A 24258-nucleotide genomic window follows, 5' to 3' on the forward strand; every position below is an offset into this window, starting at 1 on the left:
AAGTATCCTTTATCCAGTTCTATAACTGCTGTTACTTATGTGCAATGGAGTTAAATGTTGGTGTGTTGCCCACTCCCTGAGGTGTACTCCGTAATGGTTATTTGTTCTCATTTGTTGATGGTTTTGTTTTGCTATAGAGGTGGAGATGGTTTAGGGGTTGTTGTTTGTAATTTTGGATGTGTACCACTTTGGAAGGACAATGGTGCCTCTACACTGTGTAGGCTCTACATGGCTAATCTAGTAAATAATCATGCACCATAACACTGTGGGCATAGGGGTGGAAATTCCATTTATGACTTGGAATAGTAGAGGCATTAATAACCCCGTAAGGAGAAACTAGTATTTCACTATCTAGTCCGGCATGGCTTCAAGGTAGCCTTTGTACAGGAGACACAACTCTCTCCTGGCTCCTCCTTGTCCTATGCCTCAGCTTAGGATACACACAGATTCTTCTCCACCCACAGTACGTACTCTTATGGGGCCAGCATATTAATACACGCTCAATTCCTTTCATACTTACCAACAGTTTCATTGACAAAGAGGGGAGATATGTGGTGGTCACCGGTCGCTTAGCGGGCCAGACAGTGTTGTTAATAAATGTATATGCACCTTACGTAGATTCCTCAGATTTTTTTCAGGGACTGTTATCAATATTGGAGCGGGTGGATGTTGACCATGTCAAAATGGGGGGGCGATTTCAACCTATGCATTAACCCTGCTTTAAATTCCACAGAGGCTGGTGCAAGTGGAAAATCCAGTGCATTACAAGTATTGCAAGATATATGCACCACATACTCTCTTAGAGAAGCATGGAGGCATTGGCAGACCCTAAATCCAGTTCACACCTCAGCACCTGGTCACAGTTAGATTATTGGCTGCTGTCGTTTCTGTCTTGGCTAAGTGAGATGAAATGCCTTCCCCACACATTTTAGGAACATGCTCTTGTTTCCGCGGTTTTAAACATTCCCTTCTTGGGGGTGTGGAATAAGCATGGGCGAATTTTGCGAATCTGGCGTTCGCGAATTTGCGTATTTGCAAACTCGCAATCTGCAAAATCTGTGAATTCTCGCGAATTTGCGTTTTTTTTGTTTTTATAGTGTTCGCAAGGGTTTCTGTCAGTTCGCAAGGATTTTGTACCAGTTCGCAATTGAGAACTTACTGGTCGGCACGCAACGGTCGCGACTATGTTGTTTCTACGTCTGGTTCATCATCACATGTTCACAGCACCCTCTGTTTCAACACTGCCACCCTCTGTTTCACCCATGCCACCCTCTGGTACATCAATGCCACCCTCTGGTTCATCATCATCACTGTAGATTATGGGGGGAAAAAGCAAGCACACCTGCCCTGCTTCAACTGACATGAATTAATTTGGGGTTGATTTATTATTGTGCCACTGTTTTAAAATTCCAGTCTGGCACCTGCTTCCTTATCTGTCATTTGCTTTCTGTTGCAGTGCAATTTTTTTTCCAGGACCTTTGTGGCCTACTTGTAGCTATTCTATGATCTGGCTCGGAGGGTCAGAGCAGGGTCATACAATTGTTGCAACTAGCAACTGAACTCTGGAGGGGCCCCAGTTAGGAAGCACTTCAGGGAATGGTTACTAATGATGAATTTGAACTTTTGCGCCTGCTGAGTGCTTTCAGTTTAGCAAAACTCGTTTTTCTGCAGAACAGCAAATGTAATGCCCCAAACAAACTTACTTGTGAAAGTTGATTTCTAATCCCAAAGTGATCCAAAGAAAGTCAAAAGGCCTTAAATCCAAAAAAGGGCAGGCAAATGTCAACCTGAGGAGTTATTCTGATAAAAACCATCATTTTCAGAAGGTCTATGCTGCTTGCTAGTGGATTTCTTGTGCAGAATTGCAAATTTTGTAATTTCGCGAGTGCGAGATTGTTGCTGCCCGCCACATGTTCGCAACTGCGAACTTACGCCGCAAAATTGTATCACCAAGAAAAAAAAATCCGCTGCGTGCAAATTTGCGGATTTTTGGTAAATTCGCGAGCGTTCGCGGATCGTGAATTTACCGAAAATCCTCAAAATCCGCGAGCGGAACGGATTTTCCGCCCATGCTTAGAGTGGAACATATGTGGCGGTTTCCATGTCATGCTCTCTCTCATTGATGCAGTATTTCGCCTGGCACTCTGAACTGAAATAACATACCATTTCGAGCTTGACGAGGGTATGACTAGCACACAGGCCACTCATTGAGAGGCCTTAAAGGCCCATATTTGTGGTGTAACTATTACTAAACAATGTGGTATACTGAGTGATTTTAACTTATACTTAGTGCCAGTAGAACCCACCCTCCAAGCTATAGCTACTGCTGTGGCCCAGCTTTGTGATCATGGCCAGTTGCAGCTCCGCACAAAGACAATGGAGAAATTACACGACCTTGCCAATCGTGAGGTGAACTTCCTAGGGAAGTAGGCACGGACTGCTGCTACATTGAGGGCGAACGCCATGGCCATACATGAGGTTCCGTGACAATTGTAAGTGGTGTTTCCGACTCACACGAATATGGTCGAGTCTGGTATCTATGAACCGCAAATGACGAGTTTAGTGGGTGTACGCAGTTTCGCTGTATTAACCTAAACCGTTCGTCTGTTACGTGGGTTTCTCTATCTGTACCCACGGGTTCCATCTTAGATACGGCATCCATTTTTGTTTCTTGCCCTCAAGTAGCCAGCGAACGGACGTTGTCCGCTTCGCGACCCTGGGATTCCCAAGCCATTTGCGGAAGACACGTTTCCTCTGAAAGTGTCTTTATGACGAGGGGGGGGTGATACTGTAAGGCAGATGGCCCTGCTCGAGGCTCATCTTGCCGTGCCGGTCTATTGTCTCAGCCGTGCATCCCATTAGGCACGTCCCTTTGATGCCTGTAGCTCGTGTTTCCTGATACCTCCTCTTTTACACCCTTTTCGATCTCTCCACTGTTTCCATCTTCCTCTGCACCTGTCCTTGTTCCTTATTCGATCTGTTTTACTGCCGATTGGAATGTACTAATGGTGGGAAGATGGGTCTTTACAGTTGGGAACCGCCAAATGTTTCCGCACTTATGTTCCGGACTCTGAATGTATCAAAGTGACCAAAGCGACCCCTCTCGCGGATAATTATGGGAACCGAGTTGTAAACCTTTGTGTACCATGTAACCCTATGGGAGAAACATGTATAAAAGGAGCGACCCACTTTCAGCAATTTGAAGCAGTCTCCCCAAGTTGCACGTGTTGTACTTGCTGTGACTTCTGTGTTCCCTGCAGTAATAAACCTCGAATCTTTGACGCCGAAGGAAGTGTCCCGTGTCTCTGTCACTTGTACGCCGGAACAGGTTACCCACGAAGGTTTCAGGTGTTGTCCCCTGGCACCGCTGGGTCTTTAGAAAAACCCAGTCCTTCAGTTGGCGGCCAACGTGGGTCTGCATCAGTGGTACCGGTCCAAGCCCGACGATCGTGAGGAACTTCGTGTGAAATCTCCGAGGGAAGGTGCACTCCGCTTCATCGATCCTGTTGTCGAAATAAGTGGCCTGAAGACTTTTCCCGCGAAGATTCCCGCCTCCTGACGGCTGCGACGGACTGCTGCCCTGACTGTAGACCTGTTTTGGCGCCTGGCGTAGACCTTGGTATAGCGAGACGATTGACGGGCCTTCCTGGCGACGCCATTGATCTTTGAGTTAAGTATTTGTGGGTCGCTCCCAGAGTTCTTGGTTGTGGTTGCTTAGTTGTTGCATGGTTCCATTGCATTTGTGGTTCTTGGTACTTTGTTGTGATATTTGACGACTGCAGCCGCCAAAAACCGAGGGTTTTTGCTCTTTGCTGGGACTTGGTAAATCCCGTAACCCTTGAAGTTTGTGAAACACGGCTAGTGTGCAAGATGCCTGGTCGTTGTACTCTGTTTAATTGTTTCAGTCGTTGTGGTACGGATTCCCGACTGGAGGACTCGTGTCCGATACCTCCGGTTGGAACTCCCACTTATGAGCTCTACAGTAAGCACGGACTAGGTCCTATTACTTTTAATGAATATTGGATTCGTTACACCAAAAAAGATGGTGTCCTTAGTTGGCCACCTCATGGTAGTTTCGAGACCCCGATTTTAGATAACCTCGAGGCAAAATTGTTTAAGAAAAAGTCAAGGCCGGCCATGTTTGATGCTTTTCGGTTGTGGCGTAAAGAAGCCCGACAGAAGGAGATCAGGCAGACTAAACGTAATCAGAGAGATGGTGTGGCTACCATTGTAAAGAAAGCAGAGCAGTTTCAGCGTGATAAGGAGGATAAGGAAAAGGAAGTATTTGATAGGCTACAGCGTATGTCGATAGATAAATGCTATCCTGTTTTGCCTATGGAGTCGGATAAGAAGGAAGAATCAGTCGAGGATCCTTTAATGTCCTATCTTATGAAGTCGCCACCTCCGTATGTACAGGGTACCACGACTCCTGTGGTTCCCCCTGTACCTGTTCCTCAACCTGTTCCTCACCCTGCACCCGTTCTTCCGACTGTTCCTGCTCCGTTGCCTACTGCTGTTCCTACTGCTCCTCCGCTTGTACTTCCACATACTCCTGCTCCCGCTACTGCTCCTGCTCTACTTACTCCTGTTGCTTCTTCTGTTTCTACTCCTTCTCTTGTTAACCCCTTATGTTATACTTCTCCATCTACTCGAAGTCGTACCTCTCCTGTTGCGGCTAGCTTCTTCAATTCTCTTGGCCCTGTCCTTGGGTCCGCTGGTTCGGATGGTCCTCAAAGGCGTAGCCAGCTTCCCGGTAATAGGGAGCGTGCTGCGCTGTATAACATGGCGATGGGTTGGATGACATATCCTCTTAGAAATCCTCCACGTGCTGTACTTGATACGTTCTGTCAATTTAATATTCCGACACAGAGATACGTTTTCGAAGAAATGTGCAAGGTTTTGCGCGATCAGATATCGGCCGATGCACCTGACGATGTGTTGACCGCTTTGTCTGATCTACAGCTTCAGTTCTCGAACGGACTGATAGTGGATACCAACGTTCGACGCGCTGTTGAGCGGTTGCTATCTTTTCGTCCCACTCCTATACCTCAAGCCTTGTTCGTTGAGGACGTTGAAAGACAGTTTGATGCATCAGGTCAGTTTCCCATGCGGGAAGTTCCACCAGTGTGGATGCCAGGTGACGCTAATGTTAATCCGCCGATCTTGCCGCATTTCCAGAGAGTATGGATTCATCTCCCATGGAAACGATCGGAAGTTTTACAGGTGAAGCAATCTTTGCCTGATCCTCGCAAAAATCCTGCAGGATATTATAAAGAATTATCGCAGCTCGTAGACGCTACGATAATAAATCTTGCCGATATCGATATGCTGTTTGGCAATGTCGTACCGCAACCGGTATGGGCTAAGATTCGTCAGGAAGATCATGCAAATGAATTGGGTGGTGATTGGGCTGCCCTTACGGCGGCAGATACACGACAAATTGGTGGGGCTAAGCCCGAACAGCTCATTACGGCTCTCCCACAGAGAATACTTACGCTAATGAAAACACTTATGCCAGCCATGAGGGTGAACTGTGACAAATTGTCAGCTTGTAAGCAGAAAAAGGACGAGAGTGTCTCTGATTTCTTTACGAGATTTGAGGAGGCATTCATCGATCCATAGTGGTCAGGATATGGGCACTGAGGGTGGTCAGCGGTTGTTTGTGGATAAATTTGTCTCTAACTTATTGCCCGACTTGAGCAATAAATTAAAGAATTCTGAGAGTGCGTGGGCTCAAATATTGGCTACGGCACAGTATTATGAGAACAGAGAGAAAGAGGAGAACGACCGCGCTGATAAAAAGACGAAAGAACTCAAAACAAAAGTGTTGTTGCAGCAGGCTTATCCTCCGCGTTCGAATCAGAATGCTTCACAGCAAAATCGATCGCCGCCACAATCGAATAGATCGCAATCTCGAAATGACTCCTCCTCCCAAAGGTCTTCGTTAGGATACAATCAGTGTGCCTATTGTAGACAGGAGGGTCACTTAAAATTCAGCTGTCCTGTTCTAAATGATCGTAATAGTGGTAACTCCTCTAGAGGAGGTCGTGGTGGTTCTCAGCAGACACCACGTGGTAGAGGTCGTGGTGTTCAGAATGATCGGTCAGATAATTAATCAAATTCCAATAATTGTTTTGATCAACGTGGATCCTCGCAAGGACGATCTGCACAGTACAATGTAGATGATTATTATGTCGATCAGGGAACTGACGACAGTAATTACTAGGACAGCCATAGACAAGGAGAGGGAGTGGTATCAGTTCCGGTTGATCAGAGAGGGCCTTACGTCGCAGTTGCTACATCGGGCGTCGTTGAGCCTTTTCTGTTGGACACTGGTGCAGCGAAAAGTTCCATAATGCATTCGAAACTTCCTGGCGCACCTTTGTCTGGCTTAACAAATGTTTCCGTTGGATTCTCTGGCGCCCCTGTTAGCAATCCAGTTTCGCGCCCTTTGCCCCTTGCAATTGGGCCACGTGAGCTTGAAGCTCCATTGATTTTGACTACTGGTTGTGGTGAAAATCTTTTGGGCCTGGATTTGCTAAAACGTTTGTATGCAACTTTGTATTGTTCTCCTGCGGGAGTAAAGCTTACGTTAGGCGAGAGGGTTGTCTCTCCTATGTATTTGTCTCTCGATAAGCTTCCACCGGAATTGAGTTCTCTTCCTACATCTTTGTGGGCAACAGGTCCCAATGATGTGGGCCTGCTCGATATCTCCCCTTATGTTGTTCAGTTGAAATCTAATGTGCGATTGCCACGTATTCCCCAGTATCGAATATCTCTTGATGGTGAACGGGCACTGTTAGCGATCATCTACGATCTGATCGAGAAAGATGTTATTGAAGAAACTCGGGGAAACGTGTGCAATAGCCCTGTACTGCCCATTTTAAAACGTACTGATCCTTCGAAACCGCCTGTTTATCGTTTTGTTATCGATTTACGGGAGGTAAATAAAATTGTGGTTCCTCAGTTCCCTGTTGTGCCTGACATCACGGCGCTACTGACTCTGATTCCAGCCTCTGCATCTTGGTTTTCGGTGATCGATCTGAAGAATGCGTTCTTTAGCATTCCGATTGCCGAAGAAAGCAGAGATCTTTTCGGTTTTTCTCTTGGTGGTCGTAGCTTCCGGTTTAAACGTGCTCCTCAGGGCTACTGTGAGAGTCCATCGATTTACAGTCAAGCCTTGAAGGGTCAATTGGATGCGTTTACGTTGCCGGTTGGTGCGGCCTTAATCCAATATGTCGATGACTTATTGGTGGCTGCAGATACTCAAGACATTTGCAAAATTGCTACGGTGTCGTTGCTGCAACATCTCTGCGACTTACATCACAAGGTGTCACCTTCTAAACTCCAATATTGTTGTCAAGAAGTAACCTATCTAGGTCACTTATTGTCAAAGGAGGGAAGGCGGTTGACCCCAGAGAGAATTGCAGCAATCGCGCGAATGACTGTGCCAACAACCCAAAGAGATGTGCGTGCCTTTTTGGGCATCACGTCATACTGTAGGCAGTGGATCCCGAATTTTTCATTATTAGCGAAACCATTGGTGGCTCTTACGTGCAAGGATGTTTCAACTCCTTTACCATGGACGGAAGAATGTCAGAAGAGTTTTTCTGAATTGCGTGACTCATTGTGTTCGGCTCCTGTGTTAGGCCCCTGACTACAGCAAGCCGTTTACATTATATGTTCACGAGAGGGAAGGTTGTGCTTTGAGTATCTTAACGCAACCTTTTGGTGGAAAGCAACGTCCATGTGCATATTTTTCCTCGACCTTGGACCCGGTAGCTAGAGCATTGCCAAGTTGCCTGAGAGCAACAGCGGCAGCTGCGGTGTCTATCCAACAATCAGCAGGATTGGTCATGGATAATATGCTTACGGTGATGGTTCCGCATGCAGTTGACACTCTTTTGAATCGTACGAAAACCCAGCACTTGACGAGTGCAAGGTTGTCTGGGTATGAGCTGACGCTGTTGGCAAGTCATATTCAGATAAAACGTTGCAATGTTCTGAACCCGGCAACTTTGTTACCAATTAGCACAGAGTCAGATGAAATAGCAGAACATGACTGCTATTTGAGGACTGAAGAGGAAACAAAAGGTTGCGTGGACCTTAAAAACACCCCTTTGGAAAATCCAGATGGAACTTTGTATGTGGATGGTTCATGTTTCAAATTGCCGAATGGTGATGTGACTACTGCGTATGCTGTTGTAACTCTGAATACTGTTGTGGAAGCTGCGAGATTGAATCAGAACTCTGCCCAGGCTGCAGAACTGATTGCTCTCACTAGAGCGTGTGTGTTAGCGAAAGGGAAACGTGTGAATGTGTTTACCGACAGCCAATATGCCTTTGGCGTCGCTCATAGCTTTGGACGATTGTGGAGAGAGAGAGGTTTTATGACGTCGCATGGTACTAAGATTCAGCATGGACAGCTTGTGAATGATCTTTTGGATGCACTCACGTTGCCTAAGCAGGTAGCGATTGTTAAATGTAGTGCACATCGTAAGGTGACGGATGATATTGGTCGTGGTAATGCATTTGCGGATGAGACTGCTAAGGAGACTGCCCGAAGCCTTAGCACCCGAATGTATGTGACGAGTTCGGTTAGGTGGCCTACAGAGACGAACATGTGTGAGGATACTATCGAGAGTGTGAAAGCGATACAGAATGAGGCCACCGAGACTGAAAAGGCGAAGTGGAAAGAAAGTACGGGAAAGTTGGATGCGAATGGTTGTTGGGTTGATTTGTCGGAACACAAGAGATGGATGTTGCCAGATGCGTATGTGCTCGCTGTTGTGACGATGGCACATGGGTTAGCACATATTAGTGTGAAAGGTATTTGTAAGTTATTGTCTCCTGTGTGGAAGAATGATGGTATCACGAAATGTGCTGAACGATTGGTTAAGAGTTGTATGGTGTGTATGTTGTACAATCCTGGTAAGGGAACCTCAACACCTCCTGGCAGTTTTTCTCCCCCATCATGTCCTTTTGAGGTGATTCAACTAGACTTCATCCATATGGAGCGATGCAATAACCTGAAATACGTTTTAGTTGTGGTTTGCGCGTTCTCCCGATGGATTGAAGCCTATCCTCTCAAAGACAATACTGCCCTGTCGACTGCGAAAATCCTTCTGAAGGAATACTTTCCTCGGTATGGAATGCCTCGAATTGTATGGTCTGATAACGGAAGTGAGTTCGTGGGGAGTGTGATGAAGAGTGTGTGTAAGGGTCTTGGAATTAATCAAAAATTCCATAGTGCCAATCATCCTCAGTCAGCTGGTTTGGTTGAAGGGTATAATGGTACCCATAAGCTAAAACTAGCAAAGATTCAGGCTACGACTGGTCTTTCGTGGCCTGACGCTTTACCCTTAGCTTTATTGTCAACAAGGGCGACAGTACACTCCCGAGTAGGGCTCAGTCCCTACGAGATAGTGTTCGGTCGTCCTGCAAATGTTTGGGGGGTCCCTAGACCTAAATTGTTTTCTCATCTTGAGTACCCCATGTTGATTGATTATCTTCATGATCTGACTGCTAAACTGAGGTTAATTCATCAACAGGTCTTTGAAGCACTGCCGACGCAGACGGAGGGTCCAGGTCACCAGCTGCAACCTGGTGACTGGGTGGTGACGCGTAACTTTCGTCGGAAACACAGTTTGGAACCCCGTTTCACTGGACCCCATCAAGTCTTGCTGGCCACGAGGACTGCTGTTCGATTGGAGGGACGTAAACATTGGGTGCACGCCACCCATACCAAAAAGGTCCCTATACCTTTACCAGCAGACTCGTGGGTGAAGAAAGGCATTGCTTCATCTGAGACTGAAACAATATCGAAGTTTGTCCCTTTCAGTGACGCGCAGCTTGTCGAAGATACCTCAGTGCAGCAGGAAGATACTGTCGAACCTTTGTCACCAAACTCAAGATCTGAACATTCAACTGATCCACAGAACTCTGTTTTGCCACCGGACCAGTTGTTTGAAGAACAGACACGTCCTGGTAGACATCGTTATTTTCTCCGTTCTAACGTTAAAGACTAATAAATTCATACTTTTTGATTCTCCCCCTGAAATACTACATTACCCCCAACATTGCTATTGCTCAGTCTGAACACCCGTATTATTGTGATTGTTTTTGTATGTATTGAGTTTCGTCCTACTTGTATTTTTTTTTTTGCTTCCACAGCTGAGAAACATTTTGCATATACATTGTGAATAAAGGCCGTAGGGCCGCGAGTGTACTTCCTTCTGGTTAGTAGGTCTTGACGCTAGGTTAAAGACCGTCGGTTCCTGGGAACTCCTAGGGATTGACTATTACTACACAGAACGAAGTGCGTCAAGAAACGTTGCGGACGGTCATAGGGGATGGCGTTTTCAAAGCTGATGGATTTGGAAGAAGCTCAGGCACAAAGATTCAAACTGCAACAACTTATTCGTACCAAATGTTTTATGTTTCAAATGTTCGTATTGCTTTTGATTGTTTCTGCACTATTGGCGGGTGGGGTGTATTACATGATGTCGTACTTCTTACCTTCTGCCATACCTACTCCTACTTCTGACCCTAAACTTACCTCCACTGCATCCCCTCATTCCTTCCATATCTTACCCGAACACGAGCAGGCTAGACGTGCAGAATTCCGAAATAATTCCTTTATTCAGCTCCTTCATCAGCACCAGTTAGTGGTTAACACTACTAATTGTTGGGTGTGTGGGTTGATGCCACATACCACGGATAAGGGAATTCCATATCTGGTCTTACCGTATAGTTCCCAGGGTTCAGCTCGAGCATTTCAAACAATGTTTCGAAGCGCACTAGATTCTTACCCCAGTCGAGAGCCACGATCTCCCTACTTTGGTCCTGGCTCGTATCATAAGCCTTTGTCTATAGCGATAGAAGATTTAGATAAAGATATCTATGAGCCGTCGCTCATCCCAGAGGAAGAGGTACAAGCCTATAGGGTCCTGAGTAAGGTCGAGTATAGTGCGCTCACGAGTGAAAAACAGCTTAGAAGCTCGCCTCCCATATGGGTCGTACCCCACATTGGTAATTTTTGTCTAATAGGTCGTGGCCGAAGATCTAAAGCTCGACTTGGAGAGAGTGCTTGCACCGAGAATTACATTCTGCCGATGGTCTCGTCCCCTGTGTTTCTGGCTGCCAAGGGTACATACTTTATCTGCCATGATCGTGCGTATGCATGGTTGCCCTCCGATTTTGTGGGCTCATGTTTTATCGCAAATCTGTTGCCTCCGACGTTCACTGTAGATGCAGATTATCACAAGATTAGAGTTGTGAGAGGCGTAATTAGCGAAGAGGACACTGCCGGTCAAGAGGCAGGAGACTTTTTCAAGGGTTTCCTCCCGTTTTGGGGGCCTATGGCTAATAGTAGGAACCTGAGACAATTGACTCGAGTGGTGGAATCGACAGCCAATATTACTGCCAGTGCCCTTGGTAATATCACCACAGAACTTCAGGCGGATAGACTTATGACGTTACAAAACCGTATGGTTTTAGACGTGTGTTATGGCTGTCTTTTTGCTAGCTCTCTGGAGAAGGAGAATGATGGAGAGTGACTCCAGCCTATCACCCCCATAGCATAGGGATTAGGCCGATAGACAGGGACCCTGTCATACATATATAAAGGCATTTGCGTGTTACTTCCCTTAGAGTAAGGCTTATGAATTTAAGTGAGGGGTTAGATATATAAGTATTAGTCATGATTCACTCATTTGCTAACATGCCGATCTGTTTTTCATGGAGCTATGCATATTATGGGCTCCGTAGGCCTTAAACGAGACAGACTCCATTTTGCTTTCTGCCCGGTAGCTCGAGAAGGCTTTCTAGGTCAAGAGTAATGTTTTAGTTTTAAGCTGTTGTTCGCTTGGAGAGAACCGGTTCAGGCTGACCCTTATCGAAGGAATGTATTTTTCTCCACTCCGAAGACACAACTTCAGGCCGGCCGGCTGGGAAAGTGTCCTTGGTACGGGGAGGTACAAGAATTTGGTGGGCGGCAGGTTACTGGCCGTGAATTTCCATGAAGGAACGGGCTTTGATATTAGCGAAGGTGTTAGTCTTTTTGTCAGTTAGTTCGTAGGCGGCATCTAGCCGTTAGCATCTCTGCCATTATTCATTTTCATGGTGGACAAGTCGCCATCTTTGAAGTCGGAGAAAGATTTAAGATCGAAACTCTCTGAGATAGACTGAACGAGAAGTGGCGCGGAGCGCACTAATACAGAGAGAGAGAGACGGTAGTTAATAAACAGCAAGGTTCCGAGGTCCTGAGGGAGAGCAGACGAGGTTGAGCCTAGCGGTGCAGACGTGTACTTGTGACGGCTGAGGGTGACTGCAAGGCGAGCCAGGACCCAGAGACGAGACAGGAGCCTAGATGACTGCCGAGTCCCGATTTCCCAATAACCAGGTGATGTCCGACCAATTCCTGTAGCATGTGCACTCTAATCTTTATCTTTTATTCCCTTTGCAAATGTAATGTTGCATAGTAATGTGATTTATGTCTATTGTTAATAAATATCCTAATTCATATAGAATTACCGTGTACCTGGTGCTTATGTTCAATCTTGGTAAACGATACTCCTAGGTGAATGCTAGGCACGTGAATGGATGAGTAATCCCAATCAGGTAAGTGGTGATCACATAAATAGGGAGTGAGTGAACCTTTGATGCCAAGAGCAGAGAGTACACTATACAATCTGGACCCATATTCAAAGTCATTATTGTAGTTTCATTCCGAGTAGACAGCTGAGATAATATCCCAATATATATATATATATATATATGTATAGGTGTTCATAGGAATGTGGTCGTCGTTGATATGCGGCGTTAATGAGAGCACTGGGGGGTCGAACCAGTGTTGATACCCACAGGATTGTGGCTTGAGTAAATGAGAGCACTAGGTGGTTGAACTAGTGTGTAGGTTTCGCAGGATCGCGAACGGTTTGGAAAAGGGAGCATTGGGTTCTGCAGGCCCGTGTGTAGACGCACCAGATTGTGTGTCAGATCTGCCCTAGGGTAGAACGGTCTGGGTCGGGGTGACCGCGAGGCCAACTGATGTGAATAAGATATTGTAGAAAATCTGTATATGTATATTGTCATTCCCCATTCTTAGGTGCAACCTGTATATTTACCTGTATATCTACTTATTATGAATACGATCTAAGAAGGGAAGGTGAGTACGTTTTGGCTGGGTCACAGGGGCCCCTGGGGGCTGATCCCATCTAAACAGAAAATCCAGCCATTACATCTGGCGTCACGAACTGTTTACGAAGCCTGTGTGCATTGTGTTGTTTTCATCTTGTTGGTTTGCGCTCGGCTTGTACGTATAAAATTTTGTTTATAATTGTGTATATATATTTTTTGTGTATCATTATGTTTGCGAAAAAATCACCGTCGGTTTTCAAATTACCGATTCAGATTCCCGGCTGGGAATGTACCCCTTACGAGGCCTTGGCACGTGAGTGGGCTGATTCTACTGGTTTGAGTGAAAATTGGTCTTCATGCTTGGAGCAGGCGGAGCCTGCCGATGTGGTGTCGTGCTTGCAGAAAGCGCCAGTAGTGAAGGGTGATGAGCTTCCTATTTTAGGACGCAGAGGGTGGATTGTTCTTAATGCGTACAGAATGTTGCATGAGAAGTTTGTTCAGCTACAGAAGCAGTTTAAAGATATGGAAGGACAGTGTATTGAATTACAAAATGCACATACTCTGTTGCGTTGTCAAAATAAATTGCTTGCCGACAAACTTGAGACATATCAAACCATTGCTGAAAGAGCTGCAGTCCGTATTGCACGATATAAGTATAAACATCGTCGTGGTCGTGTATCTACGCGCAAAGTGCGTATGGTTGTAGCGAAAGCTGGAATGGATTGGAACCCCGATGAGTGGGACGGTAATATCTGGGATTCTCATACTTCTGACTCCTCGGCAGAGGAGGGTGACAAGCGCGAGTCTTCTCGCTCCGGACGTGATTGTAAATCTGCTTCGTGCATTGATTCAACTCCCGATTGTGACCGTGCTCGTTCTTCCCGTGTGGATGACGTAGCTTGCCCTGATTGTTCTGTTAAATCTAAGATGCGGGCTTCCTCGGAAGCTCTTCCCGCAGTTTCTGCTCACCCGATCTTTCGACGGAAATTACAACAAGCCCCTGGTAATCCGGGTGGTATAGCTCTTGACTGTATTGAAGATTTTACTCAACAGGAGATTAGTGACATCCTGCAACGATTTAAACAACGGCCTGGTGAGACCTTGCTTACCTGGATGGTGCGTCTTTATGAGCTTGGCGCTGCCGGTATTATGCTCGATGCTGTTGATTGTTTACGATTTTGCTCTTTGAGTTCTGATTCTACTATTCAGGACCATTTTCGGAATTATAATGGTAATGCCCAGACTTCTTTGCTCCAGCTTGCGTCTGATGGCTGTAATCATAAATATCCAACTGAGTCTGATTGGCCCTCTGATGAAAAGCCGTGGTATACTCTGCGCGATGCGTCACAACGTTTAAAGGAAGAAGTTATGAAAACGTGTATTTTCCTTAGTACTGCTGACAGATTATTGGATGGTCTTTTAACATCTTCTGTGCGTAATCGCATTATACGTACTTCTCCTGTTGCTTACAAGCAGGTCATGATGACATTATTGATTAACCAAACTGGCAATCCTTTGTCTGCTGTGCTCGAGTCTGTTCGTCAGCTTGGTGAGCTGGGTGAATGGTTTAAACCTGAAAGACAATCCCGACCTGAGGGTCGTACTGGTGGGGACTATAAGTTCTCTAGACGTGACATGTTTCTTGCTCTCATTTCTGATGGTGTCAAAAGGGAAGACATTGATGGTGAGCCTAATAATGTCCTATGGGATATGTTTCGTAAGCGTGGTTTGGATCGAAAGGAAGGTGCCCGTCGTGTGCGAAAGAATGAGTATGATCGTGGTTCGGATGACAGTGGTGATGAGAGGCGACGTGTGAATTCTGATCGCCGTGATGATCGGCGCCATGAACGTGGTGGTTCCCCCCGTCGTAATGAGGGGAGGGGGAGAGAGGATGATCGTGAGAGGGGAGGAGATGATCGTGGCTCTAGCAGACGTAGAGATGCAAGGAGTTATTCCCCTGACGTACGAAAGAGGGAGGATCGTAACAGACTCTCTGACCGTAACTCACAACTTTTTGAATCTGATACTAATCCGTTTCGTACTGGAGACGGATATGAACAAGAAATTCTGATACCCAAGAAAACTGAAAACATTTACCCTGATCTGTCTTGGTTGACGGAACGCAGGAAAAATGACTAGGAAATAGGTCAAGCTCCGGTACGCAGGTGGGCCCACAGAGATTACAGACCCTATGTAGATATTGAGATTTTTTGGAAACATCGTAATATCCAAAGGGCCCGAGCGTTAGTTGATACTGGGGCGGAGGCCACTTTAATTCATGGTAAGTCGAGAAAATTTCATGGACAGTCTTTCACAATTACCGGTCTGGGTGGTAAAGAAACACCCGCAGTTCAAACTGCACTTGAAATTAAAATTGGTAGGATTCCTCGTAGAGAATACTCTGTGTTGGTTGTGCCACTTTTGGAATACATTATTGGAATTGACATTTTGAAAGGTATGACTTTGCATTTGGATGATGGTTACTATCAATTTGGTACTAGACAGTACATTTCGACCAGACCCGTACGGGTTGGCCGTTTACGCATGCCACCTATTAAGATCCCTTTAGCGACGAAAGTGATTTCTCAGAAACAATATCGCATCCCGGGTGGTCATGAAGAAATTACAGCTACGATTCAGGATTTGGTTGACGCGGGAGTCATTACTCCGGTCACATCTGCTTGGAATAATCCTGTTTGGCCCGTGCGCAAAAGTGACAACTCTTGGCGCATGACTGTTGATTATCGAGAATTGAACAAACATACACCTAAATTGACTGTTGCAGTGCCTGACATTGTTACACTGATTGAGAGAATTCAAAAGCATCCAGGTACGTGGTATGCTTCTATTGATATTGCTAATGCATTCTTTTCAATTCCGATTGCCCCCGACTGCCAGGAACAATTCAGTTTTACATGGAATGGACGTCAAATGACGTTCCGGAGTCTTCCTCAAGGTTATGTACATAGTCCTACGATCTGTCACCGGCTGGTGGCGGAACATTTGTCTGAAGTGCCCACGATTCCACAAGTTCAGATTTGTCATTATATTGATGACATCTTGATTCAAGGTGAAACGCAAGACCAGGTACAGTCCCATTTAGATCAAATTATTGATTGTTTGCGAGCAAAAGGTTGGGAAATTAATCCTGACAAATTACAAACTCCATCCCAAGCTGTAAGATTTCTAGGAATTAATTGGCATGAGGGTCACAGAGAGGTGATTCCACAGGTTAAACGAAAAATACTTGATTTTGCTGTTCCCAGAAATAGGAAAGAGGCGCAATCCTTTATCGGATTGTTTGGATTTTGGCGTCAGCATATTCCCCATTTGAGTCAGATCTTGGCTCCTTTGTATCGAGTCACTCGTAAAAAGAATGCGTTTGAATGGGGCGAACCTCAACAGACTGCTTTTAATTTGGCTAAAGAAGCTATTCAGTATGCTTTGGATTTGTGGCCTGTGAGTGACGGTGATGTGGATTTGAATGTGTCCGTGGAAGGTCTGTATGCCAATTGGAGTTTGTGGCAAAAGCAGGGCAGACAAAAAGTGCCATTAGGTTTTTGGACCAAAAAGTTGCCAGAGGCTGGTGAGCGTTACTCACCTTTTGAAAAACAGTTGCTTGCTTGTTACTGGGCTCTGGTGGATACCGAGCAATTGACTTTAGGCCATGCTGTGATTTTGAGGCCTGAAATTCCCATCATGCAGTGGGTTTTGAGTTCACCGAAGTCCCATCGAATTGGACATGCTCAGGAGGCTAGTGTGATTAAATGGAAATGGTACATTCAGGACAGGGCACGTGTGGGTCCGAAAGGTGTGGCGGTTTTACATGAGCGAGTGGCGCAGGCGCCCTCCAAAGAGGTTGAAAGTGAGTGTTCGGTTCCCGTAGTGCAGGAGTCTCCCGTGAAGTGGGGTAAATCATTTGATGATCTGTCCGCGGAGGATAGAAAACATGTGTGGTTTACGGATGGTTCTGCGAAGTTCATTGGTGACAAAAGACATTGGAAAGCTGTTTCCTATAACCCGATTACACAGAAATTGTTAAGTACAACTGGAGACGGTAAAAGTAGTCAATATGCTGAACTTTATGCGGTTTACCAAGTTTTGAAACAGGAGTTACCAGGTACATGTCATATTTTCACTGATTCTTGGTCCACTGCAAATGGACTAGCGGTGTGGCTGCCGACATGGCACTCGCATAATTGGGAATTGCATTCTAAAGAGTTGTGGGGTAAAGAGTTGTGGCAAGATATTTGGGAACTGCTTCCGCAGAGTACTGTAACAATCTTTCACGTGGATGCTCATACTCCGATCGACTCCCTTGACAAATTTTTCCATAACATTGCAGATGAACAGTCTAAAATTTCTGAGGCAGTGGTTGACATGCAAGATTCTGATTTGGCGGGATTGGCGAAATGGGCCCATCAGAAAGCAGGACATTTTGGAGAGAAAGCCACTAACAGGTGGGCTGCTGATAGAGGAATTCATATTCCCTTTTCTTTAATTAAAGATGCCATTCTACATTGTCCCATTTGCCAGCATTCTAGAAAGAAAGAGGTGCCTCAAATTGTTCGAGGCCACTTACATCGAGGTAAATTGCCCGCCCAAATTTGGCAGATTGATTATATTGGTCCGCTCCCTATGAGCAGAAACTGTCAATACATTTGTACAGTGGTTGATACTTATAGTGGCCTTTTGGTCGCTTTCCCTTGCAAGAATGCTACCCAAGTGAATACAATTAAAACCCTGGAGCTAATTATTTTGTATTATGGTGTCCCATTCCAAATTCAATCAGACAATGCATCCCACTTTCGTGGAAGATTGGTGCAGGAATTCTGTATAGAGAATAATATAGACTGGGTGTTTCATATTCCATATTATCCACAAGCTTCAGGATTGATTGAGAGAATGAATGGCTTGTTGAAAGAACAGTTGCGTAAGTTGACTGATGACCGTTACAGCCAGTGGAGAGATGTCCTACTTCAAGCCTTACTGATTTTGAATAATCGTCCTTTGTTACATGCTGAATCTCCTTTGATGCGTTTGTTTCCTCCACATGCTGATGCAAAACCTAATTCTGTTGCGACCACTGTCACATATTGGGAAATTACCCCCGGTGCTTTGGCTCCATGTAGAGCAACCCCAGGTTCCGCAGGCCTTGACCTGCATGCATTAAATGATGCACACTTCCCAGGAAAAGATCGAATCATTGTTGAAACTGGCATTGGTGTCTCTATACCTGCCGGTAGTTTTGGATTAATTGCCCCTAGATCTGGCCTGGCCCTGAAAGGTGTACAAGTACTCGGAGGAGTGATTGACAGTGATTATCAGGGAGAGATTAAGGTTCTCTTGCTTAATAGCAGTGAGACTGATTTGTTGATCAAAAAGTCTGACCGTGTTGCTCAGTTATTGATTATGCCTGTATTCAGTGGTGAGATCAAGAAAGGCTCTGCCCCAACGTTGCTAACTGTGCGAGGACAAAAAGGCTTCGGATCGTCTGATCTTCCTGGAGCTAAAATATGGGTGCAATCGCCTAAAAATCCTCCTGAACAGGCTGATATTATTGCGACCGGTCATGACAACACCGTTTTGGTGATGAAGCCAGGGAAAGATGGCTGGGAAGCTGTCCCAGCTGATAAATGTTACTTACGAGAATGATTAAGGCCTGTGTTTGTATTCTTTCAGATCATTCTTTGGACTGCTGCTGCAGGATGTGTCGGCGTTGGACTCCTTTTGGCCTGCTACGCCGGGAGAGGAGAGGATCCACCGACGCCGAGTGATGGGATAATAAGAGCCTCTTCAAATTTCTGGATCACACTTGCGAAGCGAGTGACGAACTCTCCGCATTTTTGCCTTACCCCCATGAAGTCCGTCACTGACATTTTAGCGACCTGTTTGGTTGCTGTCCCTGCATCTACTGAAACTTTGCACTACGTATTTAATGTATCCAATGCCCGACCTAATGTTATTCTGGGCGATTTCGCGGCCCATGAATTTTGTCCCTCATGTACTCTTCTTCCAGACCTGGATGTCCCTATTAATTCCAGAATTACTACTTTTAATATTACCCCTGGTGACCTTTGTTTTATTATGACCTGTAATCCTAAGGCCATTTCTGAGTGTCTGCGGTTGAAACTCCAAGCCGCTACTACTTTTTCATTTCATCAACGTTTGCTATGTTCAAAGAGACTTCCTAATTCATGTCTTTCAGTGAAAAACAATATGACCTGTAAAAGTTTAGTTGTAGCCACTAGCCATTATCGTTCAATGTTATTACCAGCTGGATGGCTCTTTTCCTGCGGGAATTCATCTTGGCCCTATATTCCTGCGAATATTTCTGGTGGCCCATGTGCTATCACTAGATTAAGTTTGCTAATGTTTTCTTCACGTCCTCCTTCCCATTCTCGTATTGTTCGAGACTCTATGTCATTACATGTAGATTGTGATTCCTCTGTTCATCTTTTTTCTAGATCTGAATATCTTGGTTTAGCTTTTTCTATTATTGGTGTTCCGGCATTGGCCGTTTATAATGCCAAAACAATCGGCAAAATGGCCTGCTGGATGGTGAAGTCAATCAATCAAACGTCTGCTGTTTTATCTGATTTATTATTAGATTCCCAAGGTGAACGTAGAGCTATTTTGCAAAACCGTGCTGCAATCGATTATTTGTTGTTGAAACATGGGCACGAGTGCTCTGAATTTGAGGGTCTATGCTGTTTTAATTTATCTGACCATTCTAAAGATATCCAATCCCATATTAATAAACTCCACGACTTGACTGCAGAAATTAGAGAACATATAGATCAGGGTTTCTTTGACTGGCTTTTTAACTGGCTCCCTGACATGCATTTTTTACGACAAATTTTGGGAGGGGTTATTGTTGCTGTTTGTATCCTTATAGCAATTTGTTGCTTTATTCAGTGTATTCCTTCCCTATTACAATTTTTTAGACTTACTAAGGCTCGTAGATCAGTTAGTTTTGTTTCATATTATTCGTCTACTGACGTTAGTTCCATTTAGTTTGTGGATAATAGACTGGAGTCAAGGGGTGTAATGTTATGGCTGTCTTTTTGCTAGCTCTCTGGAGAAGGAGAATGATGGAGAGTGACTCCAGCCTATCACCCCCATAGCATAGGGATTAGGCCGATAGACAGGGACCCTGTCATACATATATAAAGGCATTTGCGTGTTACTTCCCTTAGAGTAAGGCTTATGAATTTAAGTGAGGGGTTAGATATATAAGTATTAGTCATGATTCACTCATTTGCTAACATGCCGATCTGTTTTTCATGGAGCTATGCATATTATGGGCTCCGTAGGCCTTAAACGAGACAGACTCCATTTTGCTTTCTGCCCGGTAGCTCGAGAAGGCTTTCTAGGTCAAGAGTAATGTTTTAGTTTTAAGCTGTTGTTCGCTTGGAGAGAACCGGTTCAGGCTGACCCTTATCGAAGGAATGTATTTTTCTCCACTCCGAAGACACAACTTCAGGCCGGCCGGCTGGGAAAGTGTCCTTGGTACGGGGAGGTACAAGAATTTGGTGGGCGGCAGGTTACTGGCCGTGAATTTCCATGAAGGAACGGGCTTTGATATTAGCGAAGGTGTTAGTCTTTTTGTCAGTTAGTTCGTAGGCGGCATCTAGCCGTTAGCATCTCTGCCATTATTCATTTTCATGGTGGACAAGTCGCCATCTTTGAAGTCGGAGAAAGATTTAAGATCGAAACTCTCTGAGATAGACTGAACGAGAAGTGGCGCGGAGCGCACTAATACAGAGAGAGAGACGGTAGTTAATAAACAGCAAGGTTCCGAGGTCCTGAGGGAGAGCAGACGAGGTTGAGCCTAGCGGTGCAGACGTGTACTTGTGACGGCTGAGGGTGACTGCAAGGCGAGCCAGGACCCAGAGACGAGACAGGAGCCTAGATGACTGCCGAGTCCCGATTTCCCAATAACCAGGTGATGTCCGACCAATTCCTGTAGCATGTGCACTCTAATCTTTATCTTTTATTCCCTTTGCAAATGTAATGTTGCATAGTAATGTGATTTATGTCTATTGTTAATAAATATCCTAATTCATATAGAATTACCGTGTACCTGGTGCTTATGTTCAATCTTGGTAAACGATACTCCTAGGTGAATGCTAGGCACGTGAATGGATGAGTAATCCCAATCAGGTAAGTGGTGATCACATAAATAGGGAGTGAGTGAACCTTTGATGCCAAGAGCAGAGAGTACACTATACAATCTGGACCCATATTCAAAGTCATTATTGTAGTTTCATTCCGAGTAGACAGCTGAGATAATATCCCAATATATATATATATATATATATGTATAGGTGTTCATAGGAATGTGGTCGTCGTTGATATGCGGCGTTAATGAGAGCACTGGGGGGTCGAACCAGTGTTGATACCCACAGGATTGTGGCTTGAGTAAATGAGAGCACTAGGTGGTTGAACTAGTGTGTAGGTTTCGCAGGATCGCGAACGGTTTGGAAAAGGGAGCATTGGGTTCTGCAGGCCCGTGTGTAGACGCACCAGATTGTGTGTCAGATCTGCCCTAGGGTAGAACGGTCTGGGTCGGGGTGACCGCGAGGCCAACTGATGTGAATAAGATATTGTAGAAAATCTGTATATGTATATTGTCATTCCCCATTCTTAGGTGCAACCTGTATATTTACCTGTATATCTACTTATTATGAATACGATCTAAGAAGGGAAGGTGAGTACGTTTTGGCTGGGTCACAGGGGCCCCTGGGGGCTGATCCCATCTAAACAGAAAATCCAGCCATTACAACGTGATCTTAGCAGATCGAGGTGGGGTATGTAAGGTGATCCATTCGAGCTGCTGTATTTTCATTCCAGATAATGCTCCGACCGTTTATCAAGCCATCTCAAAGTTGCATAAAATCTCTGAGTCCATACACGTGGACGTAGGGGATTGGACGCTACTTGGGTGGTTTTGGGGCCTGATGTCGACTTGGGGTTGGAAGATTCTGATGATTATCGGAGTTGTTGTGGCATTCCTGTTCACGTGTTGCCTTTGTGTACAGTGTGGTTCTGCCTTATGTGGCCTCTGTGCTACGACGTGTATAAGACAGCCACCTGTTACCGGAGGTGCTCGGTTGGACAGAGTGATGTTACAGCAACATCTAGATGGTCTGATGAATATTGAATATGATTCCGATTAGTGCTTGCCTACATGAGGGCAAAAGGAGCGTCTGAGGTTCCGTGACAATTGTAAGTGGTGTTTCCGACTCACACGAATATGGTCGAGTCTGGTATCTATGAACCGCAAATGACGAGTTTAGTGGGTGTACGCAGTTTCGCTGTATTAACCTAAACCGTTCGTCTGTTACGTGGGTTTCTCTATCTGTACCCACGGGTTCCATCTTAGATACGGCATCCATTTTTGTTTCTTGCCCTCAAGTAGCCAGCGAACGGACGTTGTCCGCTTCGCGACCCTGGGATTCCCAAGCCATTTGCGGAAGACACGTTTCCTCTGAAAGTGTCTTTATGACGAGGGGGGGGTGATACTGTAAGGCAGATGGCCCTGCTCGAGGCTCATCTTGCCGTGCCGGTCTATTGTCTCAGCCGTGCATCCCATTAGGCACGTCCCTTTGATGCCTGTAGCTCGTGTTTCCTGATACCTCCTCTTTTACACCCTTTTCGATCTCTCCACTGTTTCCATCTTCCTCTGCACCTGTCCTTGTTCCTTATTCGATCTGTTTTACTGCCGATTGGAATGTACTAATGGTGGGAAGATGGGTCTTTACAGTTGGGAACCGCCAAATGTTTCCGCACTTATGTTCCGGACTCTGAATGTATCAAAGTGACCAAAGCGACCCCTCTCGGGGATAATTATGGGAACCGAGTTGTAAACCTTTGTGTACCATGTAACCCTATGGGAGAAACATGTATAAAAGGAGCGACCCACTTTCAGCAATTTGAAGCAGTCTCCCCAAGTTGCACGTGTTGTACTTGCTGTGACTTCTGTGTTCCCTGCAGTAATAAACCTCGAATCTTTGACGCCGAAGGAAGTGTCCCGTGTCTCTGTCACTTGTACGCCGGAACAGGTTACCCACAAAGGTTTCAGGTGTTGTCCCCTGGCACCGCTGGGTCTTTAGAAAAACCCAGTCCTTCATACACTGGCTAGATTATTTGGCTCCGAGAGGGGACCATATCCCAGAGCTCATACTTGATGATGGTAGATGGACTTCTGATAATGGTGAGGTGTTGGCAGAGCTAATGCGCTATTACACTGGGCTTTACACATCCCGTTTCATTGGAGAGGATCGTACACTGGCGGACTTCCCCTCTGAAGTGGCTATGGTCTGTCTGTCCACTCCACAGCAACAATTTCTTAGTGAACCTGATAGCAGTGGAGGAGAATGTCTCCACTATTGACTCTGTGGACGGTCGTAGCCCCCATGTTCCGATGGTTTGACAGGAATATTTTATAAAACGTATAAACACCTTCTTGCACTCCGTCTTCTAGCGCTTTATGCTGAGGCACTAGAGACGGGAGTATTACCCCCATACGCTGCACAAAGTGATTATAGTCCCTCTGGTAAAACCTGGGAAGGACCCCATGCACTGCCAATCTTATGGGCCACTGTCTGTCTCTATTGAACTTTGATAATAAGGTACTTGCTAAAATACGTGGCACTAGACTTTCTCTCCTACTTGAAACCATTATCGCTCCTCTCCAATAGGGGTTTATTCCACACCGCTCCACCTCTTAACAATCTGCAAATGCTGCTCTCCGTATTGAATAGAATATCCCCTCACATCCTATCAGCTGTGGTGCTGCGTGATGTAGAAAGGGCTTTGATTCCACTGAATGGCCTTTCCTATTAGCAACACTCCAAAAACATGGCGTTCCGCAGGGGTTTACATCTGTTATCAAGCTCCTTTACTCTCAGCCGACGGTTTGCATTCGGGTTAATAGATTGCTTACCTCCTCGTTCACCTTGGCTATGGGCACGAGACAGGGGTGCACATACTTTGATTCAGAAGTGACAGTCACCACCAGCAGTGACAGTCACCACCAGGAGTGAGCACCTTTCATGATAGGTGCATCATTATGGAGGCACCTGACACCCTTCAAAACATGTAGCCAAACTC

The sequence above is a fragment of the Lissotriton vulgaris genome, chromosome 2_1 (genome assembly GCF_964263255.1).
Source record: "Lissotriton vulgaris chromosome 2_1, aLisVul1.2, whole genome shotgun sequence".
NCBI lineage: Eukaryota > Metazoa > Chordata > Amphibia > Caudata > Salamandridae > Lissotriton > Lissotriton vulgaris.